Source organism: Lonchura striata, chromosome 4, assembly GCF_050655825.1.
Source record: "Lonchura striata isolate lonStrDom1 chromosome 4, ASM5065582v1, whole genome shotgun sequence".
Lineage (NCBI taxonomy): Eukaryota > Metazoa > Chordata > Aves > Passeriformes > Estrildidae > Lonchura > Lonchura striata.
Window position 1 is genome coordinate 43,206,769 of NC_140706.1, and position 17,280 is coordinate 43,224,048.

At 43.4% G+C, this 17,280-nt stretch overlaps 1 protein-coding gene across 2 annotated transcripts in view; it reads left to right on the plus strand.

Annotated features, from left to right (window-relative positions):
- The first annotated feature begins 4,418 nt into the window (after positions 1 to 4,418).
- FBXW7 (F-box and WD repeat domain containing 7) overlaps positions 4,419 to 17,280 on the plus strand; it is a 174,800-nt gene continuing 161,938 nt past the window's right edge. Inside the window, exon 1 of one of the 2 annotated variants that reach the window (XM_021530198.4) lies at positions 4,419 to 4,576. The gene's annotated coding sequence lies outside the window, so the exon portion shown is untranslated. Of the gene's footprint in view, positions 4,577 to 11,885; positions 14,395 to 17,280 lie in introns of those variants that run through there. The other variant, XM_085578882.1, reaches the window with a different exon arrangement.

The window sequence follows — 17,280 nt, forward strand, 5'->3', positions numbered from 1 at the left end:
CGTGTCTTTGATCAGAAGATTGCCTATCAAAAAGAGGAGCTCTTTGCTTCTTTACCTCAGGTCTGTCATACAGACATGAAGCAGAGAGAAAGGATGTTTCATACCATTTAGGAAGCAGCAGCAGGCAGTCTGAATTGGTAGATTTAGTTTTAAGTAAGGTTTTGACAGCCTATGTGTAGCCTAAGCACTGCAGCTCAAAGGGTGAAGTTTGAGCCGGATGAATCAATCTGTATTTCACTAACAACAAGAAGTGTGACTCTACTCCCTTGTGGTTTGCTTATCTTGCCTCTTTTGCTACCTTTTGTCTGCTCCTGAGATTTTTTTCTCACCCAGCACAACAAGCTGTGATTACAACAGCTGCTGATCCGGTGTCCCCTGCTCCATTGCCTGCCTCCTCCTACACCAGCAGCGCAATAACACAGCTTCCCCACACCTCTGGTCTGTGTTTGGCAGAGGGAAGCCAAAACATTGCACTTTGCTGCAAGCCAGGACTATGTGTCTGGTGTAACTCCCTCCTCACAGGAGTCCTGCTAAAAGGTCTGTTTCTCAGGCACCAACTCTGCCTCAGAAACCCTCCCCAGTCCAGGACCTGCACATGTGTGCACCGCTGATGACCCCATTATATGGGATCCCTGCATCTCCCAAACCCTGACACTTGCAGCCATGCAGTATGGGCAGGTTACAAAAGCTGAAGCATCTGCCTGAGACACAGCTCAGTTTCCATTCTCATTTCTGCAGGCAGTGGGATGCGCAGCACTGACAGCCATTAGGATATATCTACCTGTAAACAACTGGGGAAAATAATTTCTAAAAAATAAGGATTCAAATTTAAATTGCATTAGTCAAAATGAACTAAACATTGTCAGAAGACCTCCTTCAGCATTACCATAATTTGGGTCCATGTTTTCTCACACAAAAAATCCTTTATTTTTCTCTTTATCTGCAAACAGCTTATGGAATTTATCATAGAGATGTGATAAAACTAGCTTACAAAATTTGTAATAGGTGCCTGATAAAACCAGAAACATGGCAAATTAAGCAGATTTTAAAAATTGTGATTTAGTATTTGAATGTGCTCCTTTCATTTGGCTATTTCACCTTATTTATTTATGGCATTTTAAAGATGACATGGTATAATACAGGGTCAGCTTTCCTCTATAATAACAATTCTATAGCAGATTTGTTACTCATGCATGTGCCCTCTCTCTCTTGGCTAACTCTCACATCATTTAATTTTCTATGCCTTTTAGCACGGAATTTTTTCAGTTACCAAGGTTGTTGATAGATTGCAGTTTTGCCATTAAGTTTAATTCCAACCTCTGGTACGGGTGGTAGTCCATCAAGATTAAAAACACCAGAGGAAGAAAATATATCCAGACAGACAGCAAGTATCCCTCCAGCCTCTAGGCAGAGTGCTTAAAAGCCTCAGTGTTTCTCTTCCTCTGTCACGATTTCATGCACAGTAATAACCTTTGGCAAGGTTTTTGCATTCTCACTGGATTGTATGTTGAAAACAATACAGTTCCACTTAAAATTTTTCTGTGTGTTATTTTTAAAATCAGTTTTATTGAAACTGTCTGTGTGGTGGCATTCAAGTCTGGCATATGACAGTGTGATTAGTTCTGCCAATGCATTGATCTGCAGTACAATTCCTATTTTTATCCCTACTGTTTGAAGTATAGTCACTCATGACCACATTCCCATTAAAGACTACACGCTGAACCAGTTTAATCTGTGACTAATAAAATAATCGTAACATTTTCATTAAATCCTCAGTCAGTCTGAGAACCATCATCAGTGCTGGCAGAGTAGTGATTTTCTGTTCCTTGAGTGATGCATCTGCCATTGTCAGTGATCTACACTGATTAGAAACCAACTTTTTCCTTCATTCCCAAGTAATGTGTACTCAGTATTAGTGTCCCACTGATGTCTGACCTACGTGTGAATTTATTATTCAACTGGCAGAGAGAGAACACCACAATTAGTAGAAAGCCAATGGCATAAGCAACAGATCCAAGAAATAGAAACCAGTAACCCCTTGACATGGATAGGGTCTGAGGAGAGAAACCTGTGTTCTCTCAGCTCAAGGGGCAGAGATCCATACTGCAGACACAGAAGTTTTAGCAATGCTATTTCCTTTGCAGAGGGCAAAAAATGCACATTTTGGTAAACTTGTGGGGAAAAACCTTGCCAAAATGAAAATATTATTCATGCAGATTTAATTCCTGCCTGCTCCAGGAATAAGAAGTTCAATAACCCGATTACATGTTTACCTATATACTTATTGCAAGGCTGCTTTGCATACTGTGGAAAAGGTGAGTGATGTTTTGTGGGGAAGCAGGCCTCACTAGTGAAGGAGGCTTCTGTCTGCAAAAGTACCCCTTGCCAATTTGTTACAATAAGCATAAACTTGGCAGGAATGGATGTGTGGAAGTTCAACTGGTGAGGAAGGGATGTGCCTGCAGCTCTCAAGAGTGAGAGTGCTTCTCTGCTGCATTGCCCCAGTGGAGACATGGTAGAGGTTTGGAGACTCAAAGGAGCTCAAACATCTGTTTTTAATACATGGGAAAAGAAAAATCAGGTAAACAAGGTAACAGGAAAGGCTAAAGAAACACTAAGCAGAGGATGATGGAAAATAAGAGACAGATTTAAAAGTGAATAGCAGACAAGAAAAAGCTGGTGGGCAATTGGAAGGCTTTTAGTGCAGTCAGACATCTGGGTCCCAATGCTTGTGTGAGGTCTGGGCAGAGCAGCCAATGTCTGCCTGGGCATACCCTGACATGGCAAAGATAAGCCATTATCTTTGGAAAAGGAAGGAAATGACAGACCTAAGGTACCTGAGTAATCTTAATTTTGCTCTTGTTGTATATGGTTTATGATAGCAACAGTCAAACACTGCTTTTTTTTTTTGCTTTTTCCTGAGGCTTAAGCTTTTCTCAGCAGCCAGGCTGAGAGCTGCATTCAGCCATCCCACATGCTTAACAATCGACAATCAAGCGTTCAGTTTTTACCTTGCTGTTTGTTGAACAGTGCCATATATCAGCATCACAAACCAAAGGAGGCCTAGTGGAGCTCTTGTGTGATGGCCACGACCCCGCAATTAACTGGAGCACACGTCTGTGGAGTGGCTGAGGGAGCTGGGGTTGTTTCGCTTGGAGTAAAGAAGGCTTGGGGTGACCACATCACTCTAAAACTGCCTGAAAGGAGGGTATAGTTAGGTGAAGGTCAGTCTTTTCTCCCAGCAACGTGACAAGAGGACAGTCTTAGGCTGCACTGGGAGACGTTTAGTTTGGACACTAGGAGGAATTTCTTCAGAGGAAGGGTAGTTTGGAAAGGGCAGTGCAGGGAGGTGATGGGGGTCCCTGGAGGTGTTTAAGGGATGACTGGATGTGGCACTATGGTGTAGTTGACCATGGCAGTGTTCAGTCATAGCCTGGACTCAATGAACTCAGGGGTCTTTTTCCAACCGAATTGATTCTGTGATTCTGTTAGAAGTTCTTGTAAATAACGCTTGGTTTAACCTTAGCAGAGCAGGAACGGGGCAACCATCATCCCCGTTACTGGGTTCGCAGCGCCCAGAGCCCGACTGACAAAGTGCTACTAGGGACAGGTGAGCCTCAGTTTCTAGAAGCACCAAGCGTGACCAGCACTTCCCACCGCCGGCTCCCGCACAAACCGAGCGGCGGCCGGGCCCGGAGCGGCGCGCCCCGGCACCGGCCGTTCCCATGGCGGGAAAAGGCGGGGCGGCCACGGGGCCACCCCCTTGTCCCGGGCTGAACCGCGCGGCCGCGGCGGGACCTGCGCGGCTCCGCCTCGCCCGCCCTCGGCATCATCGCTGCGCGCCAGCACCGGGGCGGGGCGGGCCCCGTTGCCGGGTTACCGCTGTCATCCGCCCGCGCCACCGCCGCGCTCGCTCCCTCTCCCGCCCGCCCTCCCCGCCCCCTCCCGGCGCCGCAGGAAGCGAGCGGATCCCGGGGCGCTACTGCCGCCGCTGCCCCCACCGCGCCCGGCGTCCCCGGCCCGGCCCTGCCTCGCCGCCCAGCGCCCCGCGCCGCCGCTCCCCCCACATGCCGCAGAGCGGAGCGGTCGCGGCGCCGAGCCCCGCCGCCCGGCTGCCCCGCCGCGCCGCCCAGCCGGGGCCCTGACGGCCCCCCCGCCGCTGGAGCCGGGGCCCGCAGTGCATGAGAGGGAGAGCGCGGCGGGGGCCGCGGCCCGAGCCACTCGCCTCCCGGCCGGCGGCGGTGCGGGGACCGGCCCGGGGGGCGCCGAGGGGCGGCGAGGCGGTGGCTCCATGTGAGAGGACGCGGCGGCGCACCTGATCCGCCGCCGGGACAGCCGCAGCCGGGGGCTTTCCTCGAGGGCCACCAGTCCGCAGCCCGCCCGGGCGGGAGGGGGCTGGACCCGCCAGCCCCTTTGAAGTCACCCGGAGCCCGGCGGCAGCCCCGGGGCGGGGGGGGCAGCGGACCCCCTCCCGCCGGGGGAGAGGGGCTCCGCCTCGCCGTCCGCATCGCCCCGCCGGCGGGAAGGCGCGCGCGCCGCGAGCGGAGGGAGAACCCAGCGGAGCCCGTCCCGAAAAGTGAGTGCGAGCGGGAAGAGCCGCCTTGGGAAGGGGCTGGGTGCCCCGGGGCTGCCGGCGGGGGGCCGGGGGCCGCCGTTTCCCATGCGGCTCACGTTGCCGGCCGCGCACGGTCTGCTGCCCCGCGGTCCACCCGCCGCTCCCGCCCGCCGCGGAGACGGGGCGGGAGGGGGGTGCTCCGCCACGGCCCCCGGGGAGGGCCGAGGTCTCCTCCGCAAGTTCTGCCGCCCGCTTTGTGCCGGGAGCGGCGCCCCCGCGAACAAAGGCGGCGGGCTCGGACCCCTCCGTCCCGTCCCCGCCCGGGGAGCCGAGCGGAACTGCCGCGGCGGAAAGTTGTGCAAGGTTGGGAGCGGAGCGCACGGCCGCAGGGCTGCGAGCCCCGAGGGTTTCAAACGTCCCCCACCCCGCTCCCCCGTTTTCCTTCTCTTCTCTATAGGTTGAGAGGCTCCTAACAGACCCCGCGGCTGCCTCCTGCCCGCTCATTTACAAAACACTTAGGTGGAAAATGTAGCTCTTCTTTTCACGGGAAAACGTTATTGAAGAGTTGCTTATTTTCCATGTAAAGTATTTTGAATGTGTTTTAAAAGCCAGGAGTAGTGTTGGCTCTTCCTGTTTATCGGACTAGTTGCTGCTTCATGAGGCACGAGAGTGCTCTTGCTCTTACTCCAGACCTTACTCCAGGAGTGGTTAAAGAAGGGTCTCGTTTAGGAATGGGACTGTTTGCTTGGGTTCTGTTTTGCTTTGATTTTTAGCATTTCCGCCCCGTGCATAATTTCCCGCTGAGCAAAAACTGTATCAAAACTTGAAGTGTTTTAATAGAGTATCTTAACTTTCTTTTAACTGAAGCAAACAACACCTCCGTAGCTTGTCGGGGAAAAAACAATTGTGTCTGCTAGTGTTAAATTGTACTATTTGGGTGTTAAAATTTATACAGCAGTTTTTTACATGTGAGGAGGATGTACTAAAAAATGAAGAGAGTAGGTTGAATGTCGTTTATTTGATGAGACAGTGTTCAGACAGAGATCCAGAAATTGTAACTCTTGTGTGGAAACTCTTGTCTGCATGTATGAGTCCTCTCCACATCTTCCTGGAAGGAGTCTAGAAAGCCTTTGAAGGAGAAGGTTGTAGGGTTTGTCGGGCTTTCCATTAAAAGAAATGTACAGCTTGTGAACATCCTGTGGGCCAGTTGCTAGGCGCCTGCTCTCCTGCGCTTTCTTTACCAGATGCAATTGAAAGCAGAGGAAAACAAAACGTAGCAGAAATGTACGCAGTTGCTGAAATATATGGGTGTGAACAGAAGGCCATACTCCAGCATTCCAGTTATGGATGCTTGCTCTATGCTTCAGTTTGTGCAACGCTTTTGAGAGCACTTACCGCCTGTTTCCCAGCTGTATGCTTCTACATTCTGCTGAGGAGATAGCCTCTGAAAACCCGAGAAAACCTAGACATAGATAGGAATTTTAAGGTAGGCAGGGCATCTGATCTTTCACAGTTTTGAGACACAGTTTGCTGAAGGTAAGAAGATTAATTTCTTTAGTTTGAAGTATCTCCCTATCTTAAGCTTTCTGTCGTTGCTATTTTGAAAAGGGGTGTAAAGAAGTTGAACTCTACATTTGGTTCATTCCTAGCTTTTCTCAATCGCAGAACTCAGTGGTTAGGAAAGGAAGTTGCATTCTTTTCAGGCCACAGTGTTAAGAAGTTGGTAAGTTCTGTGCTGGATTTAATATCTACAGGAGCATAATGACACCCTGTCTTTTTTTTTTTTTTTCATGTGTTGATTACACTTGTTTTAAGTCACTTTCTAGTCCCAAACTTAAATCTGCCCTTTTTCCATCATCATCCAGTTGTTAATGGCAGCCTGGTTCTGTCTCTTGATGGCAATTATGCATTCTTGTTGGTGTTCCAGGTTCATAAATATCTCAAAAACATATATCACTTCATGTTTTTAAATTTTTTTCTGTCAAGGTTTAGATTTTTCCTCCTACTTCAGCTTATATCTAACCAGTGTAGGTCCTTTGTTCAAGCTGAATAATTTACTAATACAACACTGTCTGTTTGGAAACATAAATGTTTATTAGAAAGTATGTGATTTGCATTTGCATTAACTGTTAGAAAAGCTTTTACAACAAATAACTTTCTAGTTTAGGGAAAGAAATACTTTTTATCTTTAGACTTAGGCTGACAAATTAACTTTACTTCCCCTTATGTGTGCACGCGGTACTTTGCAAAAGTTTAGTTCATTACTTCAATGGAATTTTTTGTCTCTGAACCAGTAAAAGAAAGGAATGGTGTGTGATGGTTTAGGCCAGGCAATGTTACTAAACAGAGAGGAATGCTACACTTCTGTCTCTTTAAAATAAACAGAGTTTTAAAAAATTAGGATGGTATTTAATGAACATGTTTAATCTTCTGAATCTTTTTGTGAAGAGCACATGCAATGGCTGTATGTACATTACACTTGAAATAAAAGTAGCATAAAGATCTTATCTGCAGAGCTGCTTCAGCCTTGTCATATGTGGACTGCGTGTGTCAGGTAATTCTAGAAAGACATGATAAACTTTGCGTCAATTGCTCATGAGAATGCTCTTCCACAACAAAGTATTGTGCTTTAGTCAATTTGTGGAAACTGATGGATGGTTCAGTACTGAAATGCTCCAAGTATTCACTGGATAGGCAAAATCTATTTACTGCGATCACTGCTATGGATATTAAGATAGTTTCTTGTGACAGCAAAGACTACAAAGATTTTAGATATTTGTCTGATGAAGACCTACACCCATGTAAGCGTGGAAACTGACTTACTGCCAGCAAACTTTTGGTCTTGCTTTGTGGTGGCACAGCCACTGGTTATTACACAGGCTCTTCTAGCTAAATCAAGCAAGGACAGTTTAGCCCAGAGGATGTCTGCAAAAGACTGTAGGCAGCACTAGATGCTAAGAGGTGCCCATCCCAGAACACCCTTCTGGCTGCTATTAGGGTGTTCTTTAGGGCTGTGTCACTTCTGTGTGTTTGGCAGCCCTTAGTGGCTTTCTCTTGGGTGAACATGTTTGGTGGCTTTGAGGGAGGTATGGAGAAGTCCTTGTTGTGAAGTGACTGGTTGTGAATAAATGTGTTGTCAGATGTATTGAGTTCCTTCTTATTCCTATGTTAAGCAAGAGGAAGAATACCAAATCCCTGTCCATTCCTCACCTGTCAGTTTTGTATTTAGTAGAAAATGAAAGGTGGTTCTCCATCTTTCACTTTGTAAAGATTATTGGTGAAATAATAAAGTAATCAATTTTTGGCTACCTTCTCTTTTCAGCCAAAATCAATCAATAAATAAAACAGCTTGATTAGGCTCTTACTTAAACATTAAACTACACATTTGTTTTTCTTCTTTGAGAGTTTTGCATATGCAAGGCGTTTTTTGGCTGTAATGAATTTGAGAGGCATTGTGGCTCACTTGTGAGGGGACATTTATTGGGCAGGAAGAGGGAATGGGAGTAATTAAACTGTTGTAATGCTGTGAATCCTACCTGGGTCTTTGCAGCAGTGGTTCTGGTTAGCTAATCCAGTGTTTGTCCTGTATCAGTGCATACACTGCAGATCTTTGCTAGTTTTTTTGTCAGTAATGTGGACATGATTTAATGTCAAGTACTTCAAAAGTAAGGGATGTCAGATTAAAAGGAACTACTGCATTCAGTTTTGCTCATGCTCACTATGGCAAAAAATATGTTTTCATCTCGTCAAGACTGCTCGTTTTTGCTAAATAGACAGATCTGTGTAATTCAGGAACTCTTCTCTATTTTGTTTTCTCAGTGTTCTCTGACACAATTGCAGTTATTTTTACAGGGGTGAAACTATGCATTTTTTTCTTTGTCATGCCTAACCTACCAGCAGACATCTTTTCATTTGCTGGGGCAATTGAAGATGTTACCATCAGCTAGAGGATACAGCACCCATAGCTGGTTGGTAAGAGGAGGTGTGTGAAATATTGTCCAAAACTGGCTTGTTTTAGGTAAGCTTTGTCCGAGTCTTGAGCTTGAGTTGGCTTTGTTTTGTGGGGGATGAAGTGTTGGTGTGTGCTGTTTTGGTGGCACACTTCTGGTGTGATGGTTTAAGCAGCTGTGTGCTTACAGGTAGCTGGAACAAGAAGATTTGCTCTCAAACAGTTCTTTTTTCCCCTGATCCAAATCCCTTCAACATGATTGATGGTGGCTATTGCACTAGGAACTAGTAGAATTTGTCTGGTTTTCTGACAAATATGGCCATAAAATAGAGAAGCATGGCATGTTTTAATTAAGATATAAAAGAAATAAAGAAAAAACCCCAACCAAACAAAAAAGTATGTGCTATTTTCAGTTTTGGCTGTAATTTAGAGCTATACAAGTATGATACATTTTGCAATGCTATTTACCTATTTACCTTAGCTTATACTGAAAAAAAAAAGGAAACCAGTTTTCCTTTAATACGCTCATAAAAGGTCAAGTGATGCTTAGATTTTTGTAATCCAAATACGTTGTTATGAAACTGATTAACATATTGATGTACCTTAAATGTTTTGTGGGCAGGGGTCATTGGGATGTGGAGGGGAAAGGAATGGGTTTCTTGAAATTGCTTGGTCTCCAAACTCCAGTATTGGAGAAACCTCTTGCGGGTAGTGCCTGCTCAGCTGACCTAGGTGAGTCTAGTTCGTCTTGTGACCCGAGACTGGATGGCTGCTTACAGTAGAGGGCTGGCTCTGAAGTAGTGAAGTAATGCTTCCTGTTCAAAGGCTGGCTATTCAGAGTTGTCCAAAATGTGGATGTTGTGAAATGCTTTTTTGCTTGAAAACCTTTCAGTGTTGTGGATGGCGTGACCTGTCTGATACTTCTCTGGAGAAGCAGCACTGGGAAGTCTATGAACTCTTCAGCATGGACAGGCTGAGATGAAGCGCACTCAAGAAGGAAGGGCATACTGCTGAACACTTTCTAAGCACAAGCTCTGCCTCCTTCCTGAGGCAGGAGGGCTGCCCTGGGTGGAGCGGAGAGGCATCCATGTGCTGTGGTGAGACCTGGCCTTGAGCTGGGGAGCTGTGGCGAGTGGGAGGTTAGAGGAGGGTTGCAACAGAGTTGCAATAATTTCCCCTTAAACTCCTTACAAACCTCAATCAATAAATCTCGCCACTCTAGTATCCTAGGTTGTGTTAATAAATTAAATCTTTCCCCTGACAGTTCTCCCTCTTTACACATGGGGCTCTCCTTGAAAATAAAATATCTGAACTGATTCTGGGATAATCATTGTATTTGTTCCAGTGTACCCTTTTCCTGTTGGATCAATTTCCTGGTCCAGTGTCAGAGCTTGTTCTCCCTCTTCAGCACTTAATCCTTAAGAAATGTTGCTCTGGATGGCTTGGAATGTGGGAGGTGACCTTTATATGATACGGTTTTCTAGAGACTTTTCCTGTGTGTTTCCTTGGTGGGTTTATCAAAGAACTTGAGGGTGGTGGTGGAGACTCGATTGCACATGACGTTTTGGTGGGTCCTTTTTGATAGATTGAAGGATTCCTTAATTTGGTCATGCAGAGTCAGAGTTACTTGGCTGTGGCTTTGTGTTTGTGTAGGTTGTGGCAACTGCTGTGAATTTCAGAAGGACAGGAGCTGCAAACCCTGGGTGTGTGTTGTTGACAGTATCTACTTAAACTCTGCCCTCTTTGACCATCATAATATCCTTACTGCACACATTAGCTCTGTGTTCTCACAGACACTGGTGGATACTTTGGAGCATATGCTTTTCAGGATAAAGTCTACTACGTTTTCTTAAAAGTGAAACTTTATATTTAGTTCTGCTGCAGCATGCAGGATCTGCCTGTGCTTATAGGGAGTTAGTTTGCTGTATTGCAAAATTTCATGTGAAAGGTTATTACTGTCTTTATGTAAAATATGTGATGTGTTTCATAGGACACATAAATATAAATGTCCCTATATATCTACAGGAATGACAGTAGTCACAGGGAATTCAGAACTGAACAGGCTACTTCAGGACAAGCTACTTGTCTTACTAAATGACTAACAAGCCCAAAGCATCATAAGCCAACGGGGAAGAAAAGGTTTCAAGCTTTTCCTCAAGTTCCCTTTTTAGGAGGGTAAGCTGCTCAGTGTGTTCCCTGGCAAGTGTAAGCCTTTTCAGCATTGTAGCATACTTCATGCTTGAGAAGTTGCTCACTAGCTATTGCAGTAGCTGCAAAATCTAGCATTTCTGTGCTAGACCTGACAGTTGTGGGTACATTGCTTTTGTTTCCTAAAGCCTAATAAGGCTTTAGAATATACTAGAGAGAATTTTCTTTAGTGTTCAAGGCCATAACCATTAAATAATAACCAAAACTACAGCCATGGATTCAGACCTCTCTGAGGACATATTACTCATCTCTTGTGGCAAGTGTGACCCCACACAGCTTGGCATAGTGCTGAATCTCTGTTGAAAACAGGATGTCTTCACCTTTGCTTCACCACTATGTCTTTTGCTAAGCTGTATTACTTGTGGCCTTGAGCCTGGGCCAGTAAACCTGCAGTTTGCCAGGAGTGTCTACTTCTCTTGCTGTTTGTAGCTTGTAATTTTGTTCTAATTCATGCAATGATACTCAAAGTGAGAGATGATCTGGCACAACAGAAAAGGACCCTGAAACTGTGATCCTGGGGATACCCTTGTCTAAGTTATTTTAAACATTTGTTTCTGAGTTCTGCTATGGCAGTTTCATCTGCTGTTGCCAGAGCTGATGAGTGTGTCTGCAGATCTGTGGCATTTCTCTGAGTGGGTGGATCACTGCATGACAGGTAACTCTTTTTTTTCTTTACTACAGAGTACAACAGTGACAGTTTTTATGGATCTTGAGGGCTAATCTTCAGCATCCTTTGAAGCATGCTAAGGCAGAGTTGCTGTGGTTTCCAGTGGTTTTATTTTTTTTAAATTATTTTTTCTTTTTTTTTTTTTTTCCCAGAGAACTTCAGAAACTGTTTCTTTCTCCACATATCTAAATAGCAGTCCCTATTTGATCTTTCAGCAAGAATGGGTTTGAAATAATTCATTTGGGGCACTGTGTTTGGGGATTGCTTTTCTCTTAACTTAATATTTGCTGCAAGAGTTCATGGGGAGGGAGACAATGATCAAACCTGCTATTCTTCCCCCTCCTGGCCCATATAAAAACCAAGATGGGGCAGACATGACCCTTATGACAAACTTCTGCTGGAAGGGGGCAGTTATATCCCTCTGCTTTCATGGTGTGTAAGTTGTGTTATCTCTGTCAGCAGGTGGATTCTGACTGTGCTGTTGGCGGTCTGGGTAAGAGCTAGACTTGGACACCGCTTGACTCCCAGCTTGCTGGACTTTGTGCTGCCCTGCACTTGCTCCACTCTACCAACTGTGTGATACACAGCTGAACAGCCACTTGGTGCTCATGAAACATGTCAAGAGTAGCATGCAGGCTTTGGTGGCCGCTGAATAATATGGTAGTAATACTAACTATGTTTTGACATTATGTGTCTTCAGAGGAGTGATTATATGTGTGAAAGAGGTCCTACTAATAGTATCTTAGGTGGACTCTAATACACAGGTGGCTGAACTTAACATTTTGCAATATTATAATACAGAAGTGCTTCTGTTAATAATCCTGATTATCTCCATAATTGCTGCTTCCTTAGGTTGTCCAGATGTTTAACCTAAATTTGAAAGTTTTGCATAGCTGAGTGCACTACAGCTAGGGCAGCTCTTAGACATGGCTTGCTGTAGCAAAGCAAATTTGACATGCACAGTTACATTTAGTTTGTTTTCAGGACATCCTGTATTTTCATCTCATCTTCAAGGTTAGGCTGAATGGGGCTTTGAAAAACCTGGTATAGGGGATGGTGTCCCTGCTCATGGCAAAAAGGTTGGAATTACATGACCTTTAGGATCCCTTCCAACCCAAACCATTCTCTGATTCGATGATTTCAGGTTGTGTATTGTATTACCAGTTTATAGCTTATTGCCATGATGAATCTGTTGTTATTTGTGCTTTGAACACTGTTAAGCTTGACTGTTCTGAAATAAAGTAATTCCTGATGTGCTACAAAAAAGTAGTGGGCTGATAGTGGAATAATTGAGGGTCAAAATTCAACTCTGCCATTACCGACATTTGGCCTGGTGGGAGCAGTAGATAACACTTGGTGTGACTCAGGAGCAGGAGTTTTGTTTGAAGAGTAGAGGTGGGTGGTGTCCCCTGTCATGGGGTGGGTGTGTGGCTGTCTAGTGAGGGGAGCTGCATGCTGAGGTTGCTGCCTGCCTATGTAGGAGGTTTGTACAGTCATCCTGCTCAGCTTGCAGTTGTTTACATGGGCTGTGGGAACCTTTCAAAGGGGTGCTGGGAACGACTGGCAAAACAAAAGCTTGTTTAGTGGCACAAAAGAAATGTTAACGTTTTGGTCCTTCTCATTCCTATTGTTTGTTTACACTGCAGAGCAGTGGGAACAAAATTGATTGCGTAGGTCAGGCACGACCTAGCAAAGATTAAAAAGGAGAAACTCATCATTAAACATTTTACCCTTCCTTGATAAAATAATTTCAAATGTCACAAAGGTTGAAATGTTATATTCACTTGTCCTTTATGGGGTTATAATTTCATATTGTATTTGACCTGCTTAGTGGCTATTGTAAGGAATGGCTCCCAACAGCTTCTCCATATCTCTTCCTGCACTAACTATTGGTTTAATCTATTTTTTTGTTAAGATTATTCTAATTAATATTGTGCTATTGATTTTCTACAAGTTAAGTTCTCTGAATTTAAGCGAGAAGGGAACTAAAATGCAATTTGAGTTGTCTCAGTGTGACGCAAAATGTGCGTTAGAGCTGGCACGGGAGATGCACAGCTGGCAGTGAATCCTTTAGGCACTGGCTGGCCATTAGATCAGCTTAACTGTGCCCTGAAAACTCATGGTTGTGGTTTGATGATCTGCTGAAACCGGTGTGGAGCATGTGCTATAACTGAAAGGGCTGATCTTGTTCCCCCTATTCCTTCTTCACTTTTGTGGTTGTGCCGTCTGCTTCTGAAATCCAGCTGTTTGTGAACCAGCATGAGTGCTACTCTTGCCTGACTTCTTAGCCTTTTCAGAAGGGAGAGAGCGGTATTGGCCCTTCTAACAGCAAGAGAAATTTAAGTAATCTGAAAGTGTTTACAATCCTTATCCTAAACTGCAAAAGTATTGTCATATGTATCATGCTGTAAACTATATGCATGATATAAACCACCTTCAGCACTACTGCCACTTCAGCCTTTAAAATAGAGCATGTGCGTGATCTTCAAAGGTTTTTCCCTTGAGTTCTCTTCATATCAGAGTCATAAGCACGCCAATCTGGACAAACAAATCCTTTTATTCAGTAGAGCTACGTTTAACACAGTGATTAAAGCTGCAATGTACAGAAATATTAGTATTCAAATCTGTAAAACACAAGGGAAACAAATTGTTCTGTGAGCAGCGGAGCTAGCAAAACCTAGTTTCCTGTGGATTTGTATCCTCTGTCTGCTGCTGTATCCCATCACTGCAGTAACAGTCCTGATTACTGTCCTGTTATCTCCTGTGACCTCCCTTATCACAACATGTCAGATCCTGCAGCCTGACTATTACACCACTCCCCACATAACCTGCCTGCTAGCTGGGGTAGAGGCAGCATGTGCTGTGATGGTTGCAGAGCTGGGCTTGGTGGCTGCTGCCAAAGGGGGAAAAATTTCCATTCAAGAATTCTACTGATTGTGAAGCTGAGAGTTTAACATATGTTCTTTCTGCCTATCAGTTGCCATCTCCAGAAAAGCAGTGGGACTTCATTATAAGGTGTGTGTATCTTTCTTTCCAGAATCACTTTTCAAAAAGATGTATTGTGGCACTGGGAAGCTTAATGTATAAAGCTTCAAGTAGTTCTGTTCTTCTTTATGTTATTTGTGATGCTTTAACTAAGTTTTGTGGAATGTATTCTTTTTGTTATAAAAATCCAGTTAAGCAAGGTTCTTAGTGGCTTTTTTTTCCCTATACCTTTTCTGTTACAATCAACATACCTAAACTTTTTTGATGGTTTTGGCTTTTCCTTTAAGATGCCTTTTACTAAATATCACCTTTTTTAACTTTTAGTTTAACTACATTTCAAACCATTTTTATGCCTGCGTAGGAGTGCTGTATATTTTACAAAGTGCCTATTTAAAATGCTGAATTGAGTTTGTAATGTACCAATTATAATATTCTCCAAAATATTTAATGCACATCCTAATTTTTTCTTTTGCTGAGTATTACTCTTCTATGGACTATCAAGGGTCAGTATGTTTCTTTCTGAATTTGTTGTCCAGGAAGTTGGTGAGTAAAATATTCACCTGGACACCCAATACCTTGTTGATTGTTTTTTTTGTCTGTCATGTATTTTCCATTTCATCTAGCTTGGTTAGACTACATGAAATGCTTAAGGTTTCTTCCCTTAACCTTAATATCTTTTCTGTGAATGAGTTTTGCTGCTGCTTTTTGCTTTCTGGACCATTAGGGAATATGTGTTGCAGTTCTAGTGCAGATCTGTGGCCTTCTGCTGTTAACCCTTTTCTGCAAATTAACAGACCACTTACTGCTTTTTCTTTTGATGCTTTACTGCTGGCATCAAACACGAATGTTTTCCCTTAACACCAATATTAATTTTACTTAATGGCCTCTTGAGACTTTGAGGGAGGTTTTTCAAAAGTCTTTCTTTCAGCAATTTCTCCCTAGTTCACTGTTATTATAAAATTCTGCTAGTCTAAAAAAGCGTGGTTTCCTTTCCAAAAACCATGCTGTGTAAATTCTCTGATATTAACCTGCATATGTTTTACAATCGTTTTCTCCAAACAATTGTTTCAGCTAGCTTGCTATGCATGAATGGCTTATTTGTTTGTAACACATTAAATCATATTTACTGGCTCTTTCAAATGCAGGTAAGTACTGTGTTTTCTCACATTCTAAAGCCAAGTATTTTTAGTAGGAAGTGAATGTAATTTTTTATAATTTATAAATATTTTTTCTCTTGTTCCTGTAGAATCATTCAGTTCTGATTTCTGTTAATAAAATGAAAAAATGCAAACGTACCATATTTTCTCCGAGGTGTTGGTGATTGAGGTTTGTTAGCTCTGTCCTACTCCTCCAAATTGTATAGTGGAGTGGTGGCAGCTGAGAAGCTTTTGTGCTTAAGTAGTCTTACACTTTGAGTGCATTGTCTAGGAGATCTGGGATTCGGATGGCAGAAACATTGAGATGTGCAGTGGAAAGGGAACAAACAGGCTGTAGAGGTCTTCCTAATTAGTGAATTAGGAAGCCTGACGCCTGTGACATATTCTTCCATTTTTCTGTTTGTTTTCAGTAGGGAAAACAACCTGCAAATAAACCCAAAGTGAGTAATTTAGCTTTTCTCTGGAGAAAAATAGCAGCTGGAACTGTTCAGTAGTAGAACCATTCTGTTGCCCAGTAAGTGCTTGCACAGATACAGTGTCTAGAAAGCAAAATCATGAAACTGTTGTAGATATTTCAGTGAAGAATAATCAATAATGTTATTCCAGAAGAAATATAATTTTGTAACTAATATTTTGTATGAAAGATCAAACTCATTAAAACATTTGAGTATAATATCTTTTGTTAAGATGGCAGTTTTTGGAGGGGTGTCCAAAATTTAAAATACTTATGTATTTTTATTGACATGTTCTGTTTTAAATTGCATTTAATAAAAAGCTTTAAATGTATTCTAGAAAAATTGACCCACTGTTTCACACTGACACGTGTTCTTTCTAGCCTAGTATTCTGTATCTGATAGCCATAAAAGAGAAAATCTTGTCCAGGAACCCAGAAATTCCCTAATTATTTTCATGACCCATCTCAAAAAAAAAAAATGGGTAAGTGGATTCATGTGGAACATTGAGAACAAGATCAATTTTAGATGCTTTTCATTTCATACTTGTTCCCCAGCTACTTTCAGTTATGGAATCTCTGAGCCAGAAGTTGTTTCTCTTTATTCAGAAATTCTTGAATGATTTCTCTTCTGAGAACTTGTACTTGTAAATTTTTCAGCTCCATTGCATCCTTTCGCAACTAATCCCACAGTTATGCTGGATATTGCCTGAAGAGTTCTCCTGGCTTCCTTAGGTGTTGCCTTGTGTTTGTGTTGCAGGGAGCAATGAACAACTACTATTCTCTGCCTTTCATGGCACTTGCCTTTGGCATAGTCTCTTGACATGGGGATCTCTGTTCCTAAAGAGACCATTTTTTTAGGTCCCAGTTCTTGTATATTTAAGCACGTTTTGCTGTAAGAGTTCACCTCTGTAAGACGACAGATGCTCCTTGTAGAATTTTTGTGTGTGATTTTCCTTGTAGAAATGTGGAGGTGCTGTTTGGGTACCCGTGCTTACTCGTGTTTCATCATTAGAGTCAACCATACAAATGGCAACTGCATGTGAAGTTTAGGCTGTACTGGGGGCATGATTGCTAAAGTATTGCTTGACCCTGTAAAAATCATGGGTACTCAAGTAAGGATGAGGAATTCTCATTTGTGTCTCCAGGAAATAGCAATTCCTGTGGTCATCTTTTAATGTGGTTAGAACATCAGCTTAGCAACTCCGAAGTTTCACTCCATTGATGTTATGGATCATAGAAAAAATAAAGAAACACTAGGATCTATCTGAAATGACAAAGAGCAAGTTTCCCATGTTAGCATTAAAA